We start from the raw sequence: 19,755 nt of genomic DNA, 5'->3' as shown, positions 1-19,755 counted from the left end.
AACATGTTCTGCCATTGCACTGATTTGTATTGTGGGCCATTATCCGAAATTATTCGTTCCACTCGACCTACTTGTTTGAGAAAATCTTGTCTAAATGCTTTACTTATAGTAAGACCTGTTGCCCGTTTTAATGGTATCAAGGTAACATATTTAGAAGTAAGTTCCAAAACGACAAATATGAAAATATATCCATTTTTTGTGCAAGGGAAGGGCCCCATCAAATCTGTTGCCGCTATTTGTTTTAATCTTTTAGGGATTATTGGAAACATAGGTGGTTTGGTTTGGAAAGTGACGTGTTTAGCCCTCATACATTTTTTGCATTTGACTAATACTGTTCTAATTCGTCTTTCCATATTAGGAAAATGGTTTGTTTGTTTTATTTTTAAAAAGCATTTCTTTGGTCCAGAGTGGCCATTACTTAAACGTGTATACCATATGTACTTATTAATTAGTTCATCTGGGATATAAATTAACCATTTATTCGTTGCAACATTTCACGTAAAAAATAAAACATTGTTTTTTACGAGATAGTGCTATCGAATGTCTGGAAAATCCTTACTTCTCCACTTGTGTTTGATTCCTAGTATTCGGGATCCTTGTCCTGATCTTTGCTTATGTTTTTCAATGCTGTCGTAATGTAGTTTTGGAAAGGTACTTGTTTCATATAGTACATTGTAAACTGGTCTTCTGCTGCTTCCAAACCTATGTTATTGGATGCACCCTGTGGATATCGTGATAAAGCATCTGCTAATACATTCGCTGGTCCTGGTATGTGTGTAATAGTGAAGTCAAATTCTTGTAGTATTAACACCCATCTGGCTAACCTCCCATGAGTTAGTTTGGCGGATAACAGAAATTCTAATGCTTTGTGGTCAGTGTATACTTTTGTTTTTCTTCCGAATAGGAAGTATCGAAAACGTTGGAAGCCCCATACAATGGCCAATGCTTCCAGCTCCGTGACTGAATAGTTTTCCTCGCATTTTGTGAGTACCCAACTGGCAAATGCAATTGTTCTATATGATCTTAGCCCTGCCTGTTCGTATTCTTGGAATAAAACAACTCCTAAACCTGTTTTCGCGCTATCAGTGGCCATATAAAAATTTTGTGTTAGATCAGGATGTGCTAAAATCGGTTTTGTTGTTAGTGCGTTTTTCACTTTTAAAAATTCTTCATTGGCTTGTTGATCCCATACCCATGGCGTGTTTTTTCCAGTCAATGCACATAGGCGTGGTGTTGCGAGAGAGTCGATCCAAATAAATTTTTTATAGAATCCGGTGAGACCTAGAAATCCTCTGAGAGTTTTCTTATTATATGGAGTACAGAATTCTTTGATTGCCGTTAGTTTTTCTGGGTCGGTCATTACCCCTTTCTCTGAAAATATGTGTCCTAGAAATTTGACCTCTCGCCTTCCAAATTTGGATTTTGTTATATTTACTGTGACCCCATGCTCTTTCATGATCTGTAAAAACTGGTTTAATGTGTCGTTGTGATGTTCCCAAGAGGGTTCTGCTATAATCACATCATCAACATAACAAGTAATTTTTTGTAAAATTTCAGGACTGAGTATGGTATTAAATCCCCTAATAAACGCTGCTGATGATATGTTTAAACCAAATGGCAATCGTTTAAACTGGTAACATCTACCGGATACGATAAATGCTGTAAATTTTCTACATTCTGGGGCCAATTCTATTTGCCAGAAACTACTCCGTAAATCAATTGATGAAAATATCTTAGCACCGTGGAAGTTTTGTATCAATTCCTCTAATTTTTCTGGGGGATCTGTCTCAGTGATTATGATTGTGTTGATCTGTCTGGAATCAAGCACTAACCTGATGCTCCCATCTCGTTTTTGTACAATATGGAGCAGGCTGTTATATGTGGAGGTAGCTGATTCAATAATATCTTCATCTAACATTTTAGATATCTCCTGGAATACTTTATTCCTGTAGCTTAATGGGATTGTATAGGGTGGCACTCTAAATGGTTTCTGCTGTTGTACTGAATGTGCTTAATACTGCCAGTCTTAGGTAAAAATACCTCTGCTTTATCTCGTAAAATACCCTCTAATTCTCTTTTAATGTGTTCCGAAATACCTTGAACTTCTTGCAATTTTTCGTCGATTTCTTTATGGACTTCTAACATTAGTTGAGGCAATTCCCCCTTTTGTGCATACCATTCTAATTCTTCATCCTCTTTATCTCGCGTCACTCTTAATTGTTTGTTTATAACTGGTATTTTTTCTAATTTTCGCTTTTGCTCAAAGAGAAGTGTGACATTCCCGAATGTTACGCTACCTTTCCCCATATCTATTATCGCTCGTCTCTCATTTAAAAAATCTGCACCTTTAATCAAATCTACAGTTAGTTTAGGTATAATCACGAAGTTGGCTTCGATCTTTCGACCTTGGCACGAAAGAGTTAACCTTGTTTGTCTCGTAACTTCCGCAGCATTGTTTCTAATAGGACCTCTTACTTTAATCTTACGTGTTTTCAGAACTGGCAATTCCTCATTGGCATTACACTGCATGAATAAATTTTCTGAGATCGCAGTCAGTTCACTTCCGCTATCAATTACAATATTGACTGGGATATGCTTTACCATGGCCTTCACAATTGGTTGAATTTAAAGGGTTGGTTCTGTTCTTCTTCTTCTTGCATCAACGAATCCCCCACTGAATCATACATGAGTCTTTTTAGGAATTTCCCTTGTGAATTCGAACTTTCTGTAGGATAAGCTTCGACTGCTACTTCTCTCTCTTTTATTTCTTCTTCTCTATTTCTTCCTTGATTTACGCTTTCTTCAACATCCTTTACTTTTTCCTCATTCTCGTCTATCTTCTCCTTCTTCGTCGCTACTTCCACATAATCGCATCTAAATGTTCTAATTATGGCTTCATAGCTCCCTTCATTATATACGTTGGGTTGTGTGCCCACTCGTAACTTATTTTCAACTTCTGTCGACTGCGCATTATCCTAATTGAATTCGCTTTCCCTGGTTTCCATCTCAAATAGCTCTGCAATACTCATTACTTCGTCCTTTCCTCCTACATTCGTTGTGCATGCCTCTGGTAATTCATCTTCCTCGTCAATTTCTCCCAATTAATTTCGTCCCAACACGATATTGTTATTTCCTTGTCTTCGTTTTCATCTGGTCCCTGCGGATTTGTTTCTTCCTTCTTCTCTTCTCGTGATAAGATTTTTACTTCTCTGTTCAAGGTGCTGCAATTGTCCTGGGTCGGTGCGTCATTCTCTTTGACTTGGGCGCTTAGCTGTCAATTCGAACGTTTATCGGGGTTTGGTGGTCTTACCTCCACCTCTTCTATCTTTATTCTCTTTTCTTGTTCACCTTGTTGATAGTGGTTTCTTTGTTGATAATTTGTCGGTCTATTGGTTCTCCAGTACCTGTTCCGGTTGTCGCTATTCCCTCTGTAATAGTTGTTGCCCTTCCTGGGTGAATTATAGTTATTGCCATATTCTCTTCTAAATCCATAACCGGTTCTTTGTTGAAATCTATTGTCGTTTCTTGGTGCGAAGTTATCACATGGTTCGTAATTATAGTTTCTTCGTACTGTGTGGATTCCACTGCTTTTTGCTTTCGTTTCCACGTGCGCTTCGTCTTTTTCTTGCGTCATCTTCCGAAAATATGAACTCTAGTTCCCTTAGAATACCTTTAAATGCTTCGACGTCATTGCCTCCGCGACCTACTAATGATTGCTGGTATTTCTATGGTAGCTTCATCGCGCATAATTTAATCAACTCTCCGTCACTGTATGGCACATCTAAGCATTGATTTTTCTTTGCCATTAATTCGAAAAATTTCACGGGACTCTTTTCTCCTGAATTTTCAAAATATGGGTTCTGTAATAATTCGTATTTCACTCTGTTCTGTGCTTCGCTGGACCAATATCGTGAGAGAAACTTCTCTTTGAAATCTTCGTACGATCGGCATGCCGCTGCAACATTCTGCATGGTTTCTGCGACTGTTCCTGACACGTGTGCACATATAAAGTCTAATTTGTGTGCTAGCGTTCAGTGTTCTGGTAATCCTACTCGGAATTGATCAATAAAAGTTCGTGCATGTAATGAGTTTCCTTCTCGAAAGTGCTGAAATTTTCTGACTGTAAGGAAATGATCGTTGTCGTACTTCGTCATAGTTCCATATGAAATTCGCGATTCTTCGCCACTTTTGTTTCTGATCATTTCTCCCGTCGTTCTTTCCGGTTGTGGTACATCCATTGGGTATTGTCCAGTGTAACTTTCGCCTACCCTTACGTAGTATCGTTGGAGTGGTACGCAATAATTTTCTTCCATCGGTTGTGAACGTGTAGCTGAATGCATTGCACTGTACTCTTCGGGACCTGGCTTTCCATTATCAGGTATTGGTTCGGTATCTTGTCTGGCTAACCTTGCCGCTTCATTGCACGATCCAAACTGTCTTGAAACATACATTTGTGTTCCGTATGTGTTTGTGATGACGTTTGTTCATCAAGAATTTCGAAACGTGTTTGATGCTGTGCAGGCTGTCTGATTTCACGTATGTTACTTTCCGCCTGTGATTGGAATCGCAAATGTGTAGTATCTTCGTTAATTTCTTGTTTTTCCGCTGCTGTTACAGATACGGATGTGGTTGCAGACTCAGTGCTTGTTCGATCCTGTTCACTACGCTCTTCAATGGTTTGCAACAACTCTGTTCGCAATTTCTGAAACTGTTGCTTCGTTTGCGCTTCTATTTTGACTATGCGGTTATCATATCTTTTCAGCGCTGCTTTCGTGATACGTTTGTGTAACACACTGTTTTCAACAATTTCACGCGCTGTACCTGCTGCTTGTCTAGCAATTTCGTTTATCTGTTTCTCTAGTTTCTTGACTTCTCCCTGGGTGTTGTTACGTAATGTTTTGATCTCGTCCTGAATGTCATTACGCAATGTTTGTACGTCCGCTTGTACCTTGTCAATGTCTGTTCTCAACTGATTGTGACCTGTTATTAAGTTTCCTATCACTTCTCGAGATTCTTTTGCCTCGTCTTCAATATGACTTAGGTGTAACTGGATATTTTTGTTTTGTTCTTTAATCTCACGCGTTTGTCTCGTGGTTTCTGCAATTGGTTTCGTCGTTTCTGCATTTTGTTTCGTCATTTCTGCATTCTGAATTTTAATTTGTTTCGCAATTTCTTTATTTTGTCTTGTCATGGTTTCCGTCATTAATTGTAATAATTCTGCCAGATTGGTGGGTCCTATTGCGTTTTCTTCCGACGTCCTACGCTCTGTGTTTTCGCCCATGTGCTGGTTCGCAACCGATTGCATTGAACTGTGCTGTGACACGTTTCTGCTCGCATTCCTTGTACTCTGTGGTGAGGGAGCTCTGATTACTTATACTATGGGTTCTACGTATTCAAGACGCAAGTTAGAATCCTCATCGACTGTCTCTCTACTTTCCTGCTCCTCTGTCGTATGATGACCTAGGTTTTCTGTGCCTTGACGTACATTATCCTCATTATGGTGCGTCATATGTCCTATTTCTCGCGATACTGCATCGTCTGTTGTACTGTCCTCTATTCTCTGTCCATTTTCATGCTGGGTCTCTACCTCAATTCGGTCAAGGTCTCGATCTGCCATTGCTAATCTTTCCGAATCCCTTATTTTCTGTTTTAAAAGCAATTCACGCGCCCTACTTCGCGTCAACATGCGATCATACGATCTCACGCGTTTCGTAAACTTTTTGTTCACACGACTTGACGAACCATTCACTTACTTGTTGGGTCAGAATCAACTAGTCAACGATGTATCCGCCACCTGTGCGCTAGCATTGGAGAGAAAACTTAATTCTAACAATTTTTAAAATTCACAACTTAATTATGCTGTTGTCTCTGACACGTTCTTACTATCTATCGCTGCAGCTACTGTTTTCGAGTATTTAAAACTTTAGGAAAAACAAATTTTTTTACTACGAAAATTTTTCAACAGGATATTTTTCTGACCTAGTTAGGCATGCGGTCGACCTTCAATCATGGTATTTTACCATCCTGGCAGGTTCGCCATTTTCTAAACATTCTGCGTGGTGTCTGTTTGTTCTAAGTCGTGTCTCCCTTCCACTTTCGCCCAACGACGCTCTGACCGTGTTTTTTAGGCAATTGACTAGTTTGAACCTGGGACCTGTTGCTGATAAGGAGACGTCAGACCACACATAACATGCAGGATTCAGAAGAGTTCAGTGAGACTAGCGATGATATAACCAAATACTTAATGATTTCAGCATCAGCTCCACTGCACTCCCTGTAAAGGAATCTTAATACTAACTAAATTGAGTGGAAGGGGTTCAAGGCTTTCCTATTTTTAGTTAGCTGGTAAAATAATGTCGAAAAAGCAGTTAAGTTTACCATTGGAAATTTTATTCTACTCACAAAACATCGATTATAAATTGCACTATTGAGAAAAGGAAATGTTTTAATACAGGATGGTAAAAACCAACTGCGCTCAACAAAAAATGTGAACGAATATTCCCTGAATGGGTATCCAAGTTCTACAATGGATCGAAGGATGACCTATGCCTTAACACATCTATAATCTAGTAAAAATTAAGTTTCACAAAAGAGAAAACTTTCAAAATGGTCTACAGTGACCCTCAATTATCTTTAATTACTTATCTAACTTGTCGTAAATAACAGTGGCTGATTTGGCTTCTCAGTAACTATATAACGGAAAAATCATCGCGTTTCAGATTTTTACTTCAAGTGGCAACTGTGAACACCATGAGCTTTAATTGACGATCGACACTAGTATTACGCAAAAAGGGGTTGTAACAGATGAGACTTCTCCAGTTCTGAGTGACGCTTTATGCGCTGTTGTGCGGCATCGCGTGCGTTCATTACATTGTCGGTGTTCGTCAGGGGACAGTGGGCAGCACAGCTCCACTCACCTCTCCATCTCGGAAGCAACTCTGTTCTAACTTCTCCTTACTACAATTTACCGAAGTTGGTTTAAAAAAAAAACTATTTGGCTGTGTTTTCGTCTGACCAATCAGGGTCTCAATGTTAACCTTAAGCTCCGCCTACAAAAATTCTGTTTATCCAATGAGAAACGTTATACTTTACGTGGTGGGGCAATGTTTTTAAAGTTTGCAACGTAACAGAGACGCGAAAAAGTCTCACGCTAAAACTTGCAGCTGGTGTGGTCATTTTAGCGTTATCGTAAGATCTATACTGTTCTTCTGGAGGGCTCTATCATTTAACATGGTCTGGGGGCTGGTCCTAACGTAACAGAGACGCGAAAAAGTTTGACGCTAAAACTTGCGGGTGGTGTAGCCCTTTTTGTGTTATCGTAAGATCTATACTGTTCTTCTGGAGGGCTCTAGCTTTTAATATGGGCTGGGGGGTGGTCCTAACGTGACAGAGACGCGAAAAAGCCTCACGCTAAAAACTTGTGGGTGGTGTCGTCCTAGCGGTTAGCTGGCGACGTGGGTGTCCGTCCGTCCCTTATCGTAGGGCCTTCCAGCTTAACACGGTTCTGCTCTCGGCTTCTGTTCTCGCTTCTCCCCTCGGAACTGCGTCTGTCTCACGGTGGGAAGGTATGACATGCATTTAGGCATTCTTGTGTTAGTCTGTGCTATTCCATTTGCTCACTCGTTACTCGTATTACTTTGGTTAATTTAATGTCACGATTTATTGGAGCTATGTGACATACTACTGGATTTGCTTATCATGTCAGGGTTTTCATGGAAGGTGTTGGATTTGCCTGACACCTTACAGTGTTTCTTAAGCTTATGGAAAAAACTCTGCGAACTTACGCACCAACCCAATAAAATAGATGGACAGATTATAAGAAACTCAAAATCGTGCTTGCAGTGTGACTCTTGCAAACGTCATTGAGAGTACGGATAACCAGGCGGAAGCTAATACCTTAGATACGTGTAGCGCTGTAGAAATTTCCGAGAGACGTTATTTTGGAACTGTCATTCCTTGAGAGTGTCTCGCTCCATTTCAGCAAGGTATATTGCGCGGCTGACTGGGCAGGTACATGAGCTGCAAATACTCGATTCGCGTGAACCGATCGGCACGAGGATGTGGTCTGGTGCGCAAATGCGACTGGCTGCTGCGACCTTTGCTTTCTGGGAGCTCACTGCCCGCTCTCCCGAAGGTCGGCCGGACTTTCTGACAGCTCAGCTGGCAGATCTTGGACTTTTGCGACACTTGCTTCCCACGCTAACGGCTGTGCTCCAGGATGCTTGCCGGAACATGGAGGTCGACTGCTGGCTACTGGAAGTGTTAAATAATTATTCTAGGGATTTTCTGGTCGCACACGTTTATCATCTCTCGTGATTTTCAGTTCATACACTTTTATCACTTGCATTACTTTATCTGAACGTTCCCTGGAAGTACCTGAACTAGTCAGTGCAGTTTGTGATATACCGCTCAACATTCTCTTTTTTGGATTTTCGGAAGGTCATTAGTGCTGATAACACATTTTATTGACGTAGCTTTAGAGCTATCACTTTCAGTTTTTAGGTCCTTTTAGTTGCATAAATTTTACAAGGATTAGCAACTGAAAATACCTAATAGTCTGCACTTAATCAACCTAGAAGAATTTCAACTGGATCACGTAGCCATATCCAAAAGGTGTATCACGGAAATTATGAATGTTAAAATAGTCAGAAATGGGGAATTCGACTCAGACCATTATCTCTCTAAGATTAAAATAAAATTTCTCCCTTCTAAAACAAAAAAGGCGTATCAATTGAAGACATTAAGTCTGAAAATGAGTCCATTATCATATTTTTGGTGATAAAACTGTTCCTTAAAACAAAGACGGACCTATAAAATAAAGCTACAAAACACCACTGCAGCTGATCTTACAAAAGAAAATACAGAAAAATGTAGAGAAGAAATTAAGACAAGTAAAGAAGGTGATTGGCGTGGACTCCAGATGTATATAACTCAAGCAGCAGGGAATCTTTAGGACTGGCCAAGAATAAAAAGAAGACATGGTGGAATGAGGGGTGTGAAGAAGCGCTAGAACAAAGAGCTCAAAAATGAAGAAAATGGAGATGTTCGGAATAAGAGGAAGAGCTTGAACAATTCAGACAACAAAGAAAAGAAACATCATAAATAAACCGGAAAATCAAAAGAAACTTTGAAAATTCTCAGCTTATTGAAATAGAAGAAAATGTCACCAAAAATAATACTAGAAATTTTTACCAAACTTTTAAACACACACTTAAAAGCTGTCAGACTCCAAGTATTTATCTCAAAGATGAAAATGGTAAAATGGGATTAAATAACAAAGAAAATTGTGAAACTGTAGCAAAATGTTTTGTAAAGCTGTTAAACTGTCCAGTTCCAACAGATAAATTAGAGTTTCCAGTTACACCTCAACATCTAGAGGAAGATTTCCCACCAACAGAGTTAGAAATTCATGAAGCCATCAAAACACTTAAAAACAATAAAGCAAGTGGTGAATACTCAGTTACAGCAGAATTATTGAAGTGGTCAGAACCAAAAATCATAAAGGATCTACAACTGCTTCTCGAGAGCATTTGGAAAACTGAAAAGATTCCAGTTGAATGGAAAACAGCAGTAATCCACCCGCTACATAGAAAGGGAGACAAACAAAATGTCAATAATTACAGAGGAGTGTCACTTGTGCCAGTGGCATACAAAATATTGTCAAAAATTCTCCTGATCAGAGTGGTAGATACTTTAGACAAACAACTGGGAGAATATCAGGGTGGTTTTCGAAAGGGAAGACACTGTGCAGAACAAATTTTTAATTTAAAGTCAATAATTCGCCATAGAATGTTAACCAGAAACCAATAATAGTGTCATTTATGTATTTCAAGAAAGCATTTGATTGTATAGACACAGAAACAATTGATAAGGTCATTAGAGAGTTTGGTGTTAAATCAAAATTAGCAAATATAATTCGTAAAACACTAACAGGTACAATATCTAAAGTCAGATTTATGGGAGAAGTATCTCAGCCATTTGGAATAAGAACTGGTGTTAGACAAGGTGATGGTTTATCACCTTTACTGTTTAACTGTGTTCTAGAAAAAATTGTAAGGATCTGGAATTCGAGGTTAAAAAATCACAAAATTGAACCAATAACCTTGTAAGGAAAACAAATGGAATTAAGGTAAACTGCTTGGCTTTTGCGGATGATTTTACAATACTTTCAGAAAACCTGACAAAAGCAGCTATTCAGGTAAACCTTCTGGAAAAAATAGCAAACGGAACTGGTCTCAAAATTTCAGCTCAAGAAACAAAACTCATGACAAATATAAATAATGCACCAAATTTCATACAAACACAAATAGGTAAAATAGAGCGAGTAAATAAATTTAAATATCTTGGAGAGACTATATAACAGAATGGACTAGAAAAATCTTCAATAGATGTAAGAATTAACAAAATGGAAAGAGCATATGGTTTGACCAAAAATATTTACAACAAGAATTGTGTACCTAGAAAAACAAAACTAAAACACTTCACCACAGTGATGCAATCAGACTGTTTATATGGATCTGAATGCCAAACATGAGCTATAAGATGGACAGACTAGAGGTACTGGAAAGAAGGATTATTAGAAAAATAATGGGTGCAATAAAAACTGCAGATGATTGGAAAATAAGAAGTAACGGGGAGATCTACAAAAATAAAGAGAAAATATAGAGTAACAAAACAAATACTCCCATATTTCTGGAAGAAGAAATCGACAGTAGCATGGACTACAGAAGTGGGGAAAGATCTACAAAGAAACAACATCAAAGAATCAGAAATAGCGGAAAGAAACCGTTTTAAAAATAAAATACTAAATTTGGAAAGCTTTCAAAGCAGAAGAAATAAAAATTCGGGAACAACATGGACAGAAGAAAGGAAGAGACTTCATAGGGAGAAAATGAGGGAATACTGGAAAAATAGGAAACAACAACAAATGAAGAAGAGGAACTGAAGTTGTTAAGGTGATCCTAGTTGGTCAATACGATTGTAAAAAGTAAAAATAAAATTAAGAAGTCGTGGTTTCTCAGGTAACTACGAAGTTTAATGTTGTGGCAGCCCATACACAGAGGATGTTCTCCACTGAATCGGTGAGGAAAGGAATATATGGAAAAGACTGACAAGAAAAAGAGGATGGTAGGATATCTTTTAAGACATGAAGGAATAACGTCCATGGTACTAGAGGGAGCTGTAGAGGGTAAAAACTGTAGAGGAAGACAGAGATTGGCATACATCCAGTAAATAACTGAGGACATGGTTGCAAGTGCTACTCTGAGCTGAAAACGTTGGCACAGAGCGCTGTTAGTCCTGGAGTCGTGGTGTGGTATGCAATGGGGTAATACTTTATTATTTCAGGTCCCAGCTGGTAGTGACTGACGAAACTCTGACGGCACAGCAGTATGTCACGAACATCCTGCGTCGTCACGTGTTGCGTCTCACGCGACAGCATCGAGCTGCCATTTTCCAGCATGACAATGCTCGTCCACATATAGCAAGTGCCAATATCAACTTGTAAGGTGTCAGGCAAATCCAACACCTTCCATGAAAACACTGACATGATAAACAAATCCGGCAGTATGTCACATAGCTCCGAATAAATCCTGACATTAAATTAACCAAAGTAATACGATTAACGAGTGAGCAAATGGAATACCACAGACTAACACAAGAACGCCTAAATGCATGTCAAACCTTCCCACCGTGAAACAGACGCAGTTCCGAGGGAAGAAACGAGAACAGAAGCCGAGAGCAGAACCGTGTTAAGCTAGTAGGCCCTACGATAAGGGACGGACACCCACGTCGCCAGCCAACCACCAGGACCACCCCCCAGCCCATGTTAAAAGATAGAGCCCTCCAGAAGAACAGTATAGATCTTACGATAACAATAAAAGGGCCACACCAGCTGCAAGTTTTAGCGTGAGACTTTTTCGCGTCTCTGTTACGTTGCAAACGTTAAAAACATTGCCCCACCACGAGAAGTATAACGTTTCTCATTGGATAGACAGAATTTTTGTAGGCAGAACTTAAGGTTAACATTGAGACCCTGATTGGTCAGTTGAAAACACTGCCAGATAGTTTTTTTTAAAACCAACTTCGGTAAATTGTAGTAAGGAGACGGGGAGGTGCGTGAAGCTGTGCCGCCCGCTGCCCCCTGACGAACACCGACAAGGTAATGAACGCACGCGATGCCGCACTTTTGAGCGCATAAGGCTTCACTCAAAACTGCAGAAGTCTCCTCTGTTACATCCCCTTTTTACGTAATATTAGTGTCGATCGTCAATTGAAGCTCATGGTATTCGCATTTGCTACGTAAGTTAAAATCTGAAACGCGATGATTTTTCTGTTACATAATTATTGAGAAGCCACATCAGGCACTGTAATTTACGACAAGTTAGGTAAGTAATTAAAGATAATTGAGGGTCACTGTAGACCATTTTGATAGTTTTCTCTGTTGAGAAACTTAATTTAAACCTAGATTATAGATGTGATATGGCATAGGTCATCCTTCGATCCATTGTAGAACTTGGAAACCCACTCAGGGAATATTCGTTCACATTTTTGTTGAACGCAGTAGGTTTTTATCATCCTCTATTAAAATATTCCCTTTTATCAATAGTGCAATTTATAAACAATGTTTTGTGAGTAAAATAAAATTTCCAATGGTAAACTTAACTGCTTTTTCGACGTTATTTTACCAGCTAACTAAAAATAGGAAAGCCTTGAACCCCTTCCACTAAATTTAGTTAGTATTAAGATTCTTTTACAGGGAGTGCAGTGGAGCTGACGCTGAAATCATTAAGTATTTGGTTATATCATCGCTAGTCTCTCTGAACTCTTTAGAACTCTACATGTCATGTGTGGTCTGGCGTCTCCTTACCAGCAACAGGTCCCAGGTTCAAACTAGTCAATTCCCTAAAAAACACGATCAGAGCGTCGTTGTGCGAAAATGGAAGGGAGACAGGACTTAGAACAAACAGACACCACGCAGAATGTTAGAAACTGTCTGCTTGACGAAGAGATACGCCCGTGGCCAGCAGTATCTCCAGATTTCTTGCCATAGAGCAAGGGTGGAACTAGCTTGAACGTCAGTTCTGTCTCGTTGCCAGTTTATTGAAAACTATTTACAACAGTTGTGCACCACCTAGGATTTGGAGGGGCTATAATGGCGTTATGGTGCGAAAATTGGCAATTCACCCTAAATAATGGAGCGTATGAGCTCGTCCACACGAGTGCTAAAAGGAAACCGTTAAACTTAGGTTACACGGTTAATCAATCAAATGTAAACGCCATAATTACAACTAGATACCTGGGAATTACATTCACGAACGACTTATATTGGAAAGAACACAGAAAATGTTGAGGGGAAGGCGAACCGGAAACTGTGTTTTATTGGTAGAAGACTTAGCAGATGCAACAGGTCTACAAAAGGGACTGCCTACACTACGTTTGTCCGTCCTCTTTTTGGAGTACTGCTGCGCGGTGTGGGATTCTAACGAGGTAGGATTGACGGTGTACATCGAGAAAATTAGAAGGAGGGCAACACGTTTTGTATTATTGAGATAGAGGGAAAGAGTGTCACGGACGTGGTACAGGATTTGGATTTGACATAATTAAAAAAAGGCGTTCCTCATTGCAGTGGGATCTTCTCAGGAAACTTCAATCACCAGCTTTCTCCTCTGAGTACGGAAATACTTTTTTGACTGCTACCTACATAGGGCTAAACAATCATCATAATAAAATAAGGAAGATCAGAGCTCGCACGGGAAGATTTTTGTTTTTTCCGAGCACTGTCCGAGACTGGAATATCATAGAATTATTGTGAAGGTTGTTCGATCAGCCTTCTGCCAGGCACATAAGTGTGATTTTCACAGTAGCCATGTAGATGTAGACATAGATGAAACCCCAACAGATTTAGCGGTAGTGACCAATCTAGATGGTGTCCGGTGTCGTACTGATAAAGGGACTCATCATACCGTCACGTTCTTTGTAAGTTTGACACGACTTGTCATCACTGAAATAACATCACATACACCCCCAAACAGTGAAGTTTCATTTCCTCCTACCCTACTAGGTGCTTCACTTTTTTTTGTAAGGCGGTGTATTTAAAATAATTTTCATGTGTTCGTGCAAATATTATTCCGAATTAAATTACGGTAAGTGCAACTAACGGGAAAATGATCTGCCAACTACGAGGGGCGTTTGAAAAGTCCGTGCAAAGTCCGAGAGATGGCACCACCGGCGCGTATCGAGGTAATGTTTAGTTAGTATCATATTTAGAAATAACGCACACCAAGTTTCAGCCATATTGGTCTATTTCTTTGTGTTTGGCATTCGTGCGAATCAAGGAACTCGAGTGATTATCGAAAAATGGACGAAAGAGAATTTCGTGTGGTGATTAAACGTTACTTTATGAAAGGCAAAACGCGTCAGGAGACTAAAGACAAGCTTGACGAACATTACGGTGACTCTGCACCTTCGATTAAAACAGTTTATAAGTGGTTTCAAAATTTTCGGAGTGGCTATTTGGGCGCAAGTGATGCTGAACTTTCTGGACGCCCTGTGGAGGTTACGACTTCAGAAATGATTGATATAGTGATGGACGACGGAAGAGTTAAGGTGCGTGAGATTGCTAGTGCTCTGCGCATCTCGAATGAACGGGTACGTAATATTTTGCATAAACATTTGGACATGAGAAAGCTATTCGCAAGATGGGTTCTGCCATTGCTCACGCTTGACCAAAAACGGATTCGTGTGAAGTGATGCAAGTATTGTTTGCAGCTGTTCAGGAAGAATCCGCAGGATGTGAAGCATCGTTTTGTCACTGTGGATGAAACATGGATACATTACTATACTCTTGAGACCAACCAACCATCTAAACAATGGGTTACCAAGGGAAAATCTCCACCAAAAAAGACCATTCCTTCGGCCGGAAAGGTTATGGCGACTGTCTTTTGGGATCTGGAAGGAAAAATCCTCATCGACTATCTGAAAAAGGGTAAAACTACACTCCTGGAAATGGAAAAAAGAACAACACCGGTGTGTCAGACCCACCATACTTGCTCCGGACACTGCGAGAGGGCTGTACAAGCAATGATCACACGCACGGCACAGCGGACACACCAGGAACCGCGGTGTTGGCCGTCGAATGGCGCTAGCTGCGCAGCATTTGTGCACCGCCGCCGTCAGTGTCAGCCAGTTTGCCGTGGCATACGGAGCTCCATCGCAGTCTTTAACACTGGTAGCATGCCGCGACAGCGTGGACGTGAACCGTATGTGCAGTTGACGGACTTTGAGCGAGGGCGTATAGTGGGCATGCGGGAGGCCGGGTGGACGTACCGCCGAATTGCTCAACACGTGGGGCGTGAGGTCTCCACAGTACATCGATGTTGTCGCCAGTGGTTGGCGGAAGGTGCTCGTGCCCATCGACCTGGGACCGGACCGCAGCGACGCACGGATGCACGCCAAGACCGTAGGATCCTACGCAGTGCCGTAGGGGACCGCACCGCCACTTCCCAGCAAATTAGGGACACTGTTGCTCCTGGGGTATCGGCGAGGACCATTCGCAACCGTCTCCATGAAGCTGGGCTACGGTCCCGCACACCGTTAGGCCGTCTTCCGCTCACGCCCCAACATCGTGCAGCCCGCCTCCAGTGGTGCGACAGGCGTGAATGGAGGGACGAATGGAGACGTGTCGTCTTCAGCGATGAGAGTAGCTTCTGCCTTGGTGCCAATGATGGTCGTATGCGTGTTTGGCGCCGTGCAGGTGAGCGCCACAATCAGGACTGCATATGACCGAGGCACACAGGGCCAACACCCGGCACCATGGTGTGGGGAGCGATCTCCTACACTGGCCGTACACCACTGGTGATCGTCGAGGGGACACTGAATAGTGCACGGTACATCCAAACCGTCATCGAACCCATCGTTCTACCATTCCTAGACCGGCAAGGGAACTTGCTGTTCCAACAGGACAATGCACGTCCGCATGTATCCCGTGCCACCCAACGTGCTCTAGAAGGTGTAAGTCAACTACCCTGGCCAGCAAGATCTCCGGATCTGTCCCCCATTGAGCATGTTTGGGACTGGATGAAGCGTCGTCTCACGCGGTCTGCACGTCCAGCACGAACGCTGGTCCAACTGAGGCGCCAGGTGGAAATGGCATGGCAAGCCGTTCCACAGGACTACATCCAGCATCTGTACGATCGTCTCCATGGGAGAATAGCAGCCTGCATTGCTGCGAAAGGTGGATATACACTGTACTAGTGCCGACATTGTGCGTGCTCTGTTGCCTGTGTCTATGTGCCTGTGGTTCTGTCAGTGTGATCATGTGATGTATCTGACCCCAGGAATGTGTCAATAAAGTTTCCCCTTCCTGGGACAATGAATTCACGGTGTTCTTATTTCAATTTCCAGGAGTGTATTACGGGTGCATATCATTCATCGTTACTGGACCGTGTGAAAACCGAGCTGCAAGAAAAACGCCGGCGATTGGAATGCAAAAAAGTTCTTTCCCATCACAACAATGCACCAGCACACACCTCAGCAGTTGCGGTCTCAAAATTATTGGAAATAGGATTCCAACTCGTTTAACGTCCTCCCTATTCTCCAGACTTGACTCCCTCAAACTACTATTAGTTCCACATTTTGAAGAAATGGCTGGCGGAACAAAGATTTTATTCAAACGAGGAGGTGATTGCAGCAACTAATGGCTGATTTGCAGACTTGGACAATTCCTATTATTCGGAAGGGATCAACAAATTAGAACAGCATTCGACGAAGTGTATAAGTTTAAAAGGAGACTGTTGTTGTTGTTGTGGTCTTCAGTCCTGAGATTGGTCTGATGCAGCTCTCCTTGCTACTCTATCCTGTGCGAGCTTCTTCATCTCCCAGTACTTACTGCAACCTACATCCTTCTGAATCTGCTTAGTGCATTCATTTGTTGGTCTCCCTCTACGATTTTCACCCTCCACGCTGCCCTCCAATGCTAAATTTGTGGTCCCCTGATGTCTCAGAACATGTCCTACCAACCGGTCCCTTCTTCTTGTCAAGTTGTGCCACAAACTCCTCTTCTCCACAATTCTACTCAATGCCTCCTCATTAGTTATGTGATGTACCCATCTAATCTTCAGCATTCTTCTGTAGCACCACATTTCGAAAGCTTCTATTCTCTTCTTGTCCAAACTATTTATCGTCCATGTTTCACTTCCGTGCATGGCTACACTCCATACAAATACTTTCAGAAACGACTTCCTGACACTTAAATCTACACTCGATGTTAACAAATTTCTCTTCTTCAGAAACGCTTTCCTTGCCATTGCCAGTCTACATTTAATATCTTCTCTACTTCGACCATCATCAGTTATTTTGCTCCCCAAATAGCAACACTCCTTTACTACTTTAAGTGTCTCATTTCCTAATCTAATTCCCTCAGCATCACCCGACTTAATTCAAACTAGATTCCGTTATCTTCGTTTTGCTTTTGTTGATGTTCATCTTATATCCTCCTTTCAAGACACTGCCCATTCCATTCAGCTGTTCATCCAGGTCCTTTGCTGTCTCTGACAGAATTACAATATCATCGGCGAACCTCAAAGTTTTATTTCTTCTCCATGGATTTTAATACCTACTCTGAATTTTTCTTTTGTTTCCTTTACTGCTTGCTCAATATACAGATTGAACAACATCGGGGAGAGGCTACAACCCTGTCTCACTCCCTTCCCAGCCACTGCTTCCCTTTCATACCCCTCGACTCTTATAACTGCCATCTGGTTTCTGTACAAATTGTAAATAGCCATTCGCTCCCTGTATTTTACCCATGCCACCTTCATAATTTGAATGACTACCGGAGTGAATCTTTTAAAACTGAATATTGGCAAACACATCCTGCCACAGAAAACATGACTGTACATCTCGACTGCCTAATCCAGAGTGACGAACAGGAACTTACATAAAAATTCGAAACACATCCTACGACAGAGAACATATCTGTTCTTCTCGACTGCCTAATCCAGAGTGACGAACAGCCCGAAACACTTCGCGCGCCATACCAGAAAAGGCGTGATCCGAACACTTCCGAAGTGCTTCGTGTGCAATTTCGTCAGTCTTTTGTTTTTGATTTAAATTATTTTAAATAATTCTAAAATGACTGATTGATAGTCAGCTGTTGAGAGATATTTATATTAAGAAGTGAAGCCATTCCAATGAGTAGTTTACCTAATAATAATAACTATAACGTTTTGGCGCCCTTGCTCCGAGCACAGCAGCCAATCACAGAGCAGTAGCATTATGCAGGCGGTCTTTCTCACAGGAATGGTAGCGAATCTAACATCTGTCACAGGTACCTCACACCACATTTCGTTATCTATATACTTCTTGCATCTCCACTGCTCTGGGAACAGCTTCTTGGAGCCTAATATGATGGCTGGCTAAGCCAGAAATATTACACTAACGGGAAAATGATCACCCAACTGTATGGGCCACGTTTGATGTGGTGTTACAGTCTCACAAGGGAACCTCCCCATCGCACCCCCCTCAGATTTAGTTATAAGTTGGCACAGTGGATAGGCCTTGAAAAACTGAACACGGATCAATTGAGAAAACAGGAAGAAGTTGTGTGGAACTGTGAAAAAATAAGTGAAATATACAAACTGAGTAGTTCATGGGAAGATAGGCATCAAGGACACTCGGAGCGCAGGAGCGCCGTGGTCTTGTGGTAACGTGAGCAACTGCGGAACGAAAGGTCCTAGATTGAAATCTTCCATCGAGTGAAAAGTTTAATTTTTTTATTTTCAGTTTATGTGACAAACTCTTATGTTTTCATCACTTTTTTGGGAGTGATTATCACATCCACAAGAAAACCTAAATCGGGCAAGGTAGAAGAATCTTTTTACCCATTCGCCAAGTGTACAAGTTAGGTGGGTCGACAACATATTACAGTCATGTGACGCACATGCCGTCACCAGTGTCGTATAGAATATATCAGATGTGTTTTCCTGTGGAGGAATCGGTTGACCTATGACCTTGCGATCAAATGTTTTCGGTTCCCATTGGAGAGGCACGTCCTTTCGTCTACTAATCGCACGGTTTTGCGATGCGGTCGCAAAACACAGATACTAAACTTATTACAGTGAACAGAGACGTCAATGAACGAACGGACAGATAATAATTATGCAAAAATAAAGAAAGTAAAATTTTCACTCGAGGGAAGACTTGAACCAAGGACCTCTCGTTCTCCAGCTGCTCACGCTACCACGGGACCACGTCGCCCCTAAACTAAAACTTTCCATGATGTTGCTTATGTGGCCCATGGACTACTCAGTTTGTATATTTTGCTTATTTTTTCACAGCTCCACACAGCTTCTTCCTGTTTTCTCAATTGTTCTGTGTTCAGTTTATCAAGGCCTATCCACTGTGCCAACTTATAACTAAATCTGAGGAGGGTGCGATGGGGAGGTTCCCTTGTGAGTGAGATCATGAGGATGTCTCGTATAGGCAAGTGCCTGCTTCTGGAAGACACGACACACAGCGTACTGCACGCTACTGAGAACGCACTGACAGCTGCTCAGTACCCTCCTGGGCGCCCATAACGCTGACAGGTGTGACTAGCGGCCGCCCGAATGCCGGTATTCCCGGTGCTGGTCGGCCTTGCGGAGCAGCGGCCTCAGCTGGGCCAGGCGAGGCGTGGTGTGGTGTGCCTGCGCCTTGTGACACCGCCGCCTCTGCACCTCCGGACGTCGTGCCCCGCAGGCGCGGTAAGGTGAGGCC

The sequence above is a fragment of the Schistocerca americana genome, chromosome 5 (genome assembly GCF_021461395.2).
Source record: "Schistocerca americana isolate TAMUIC-IGC-003095 chromosome 5, iqSchAmer2.1, whole genome shotgun sequence".
In the NCBI taxonomy this organism is placed as follows: Eukaryota; Metazoa; Arthropoda; class Insecta; order Orthoptera; family Acrididae; genus Schistocerca; species Schistocerca americana.
The sequence above is the reverse complement of the archived record's forward strand: the minus strand, read 5'-3'. Positions refer to the sequence as shown.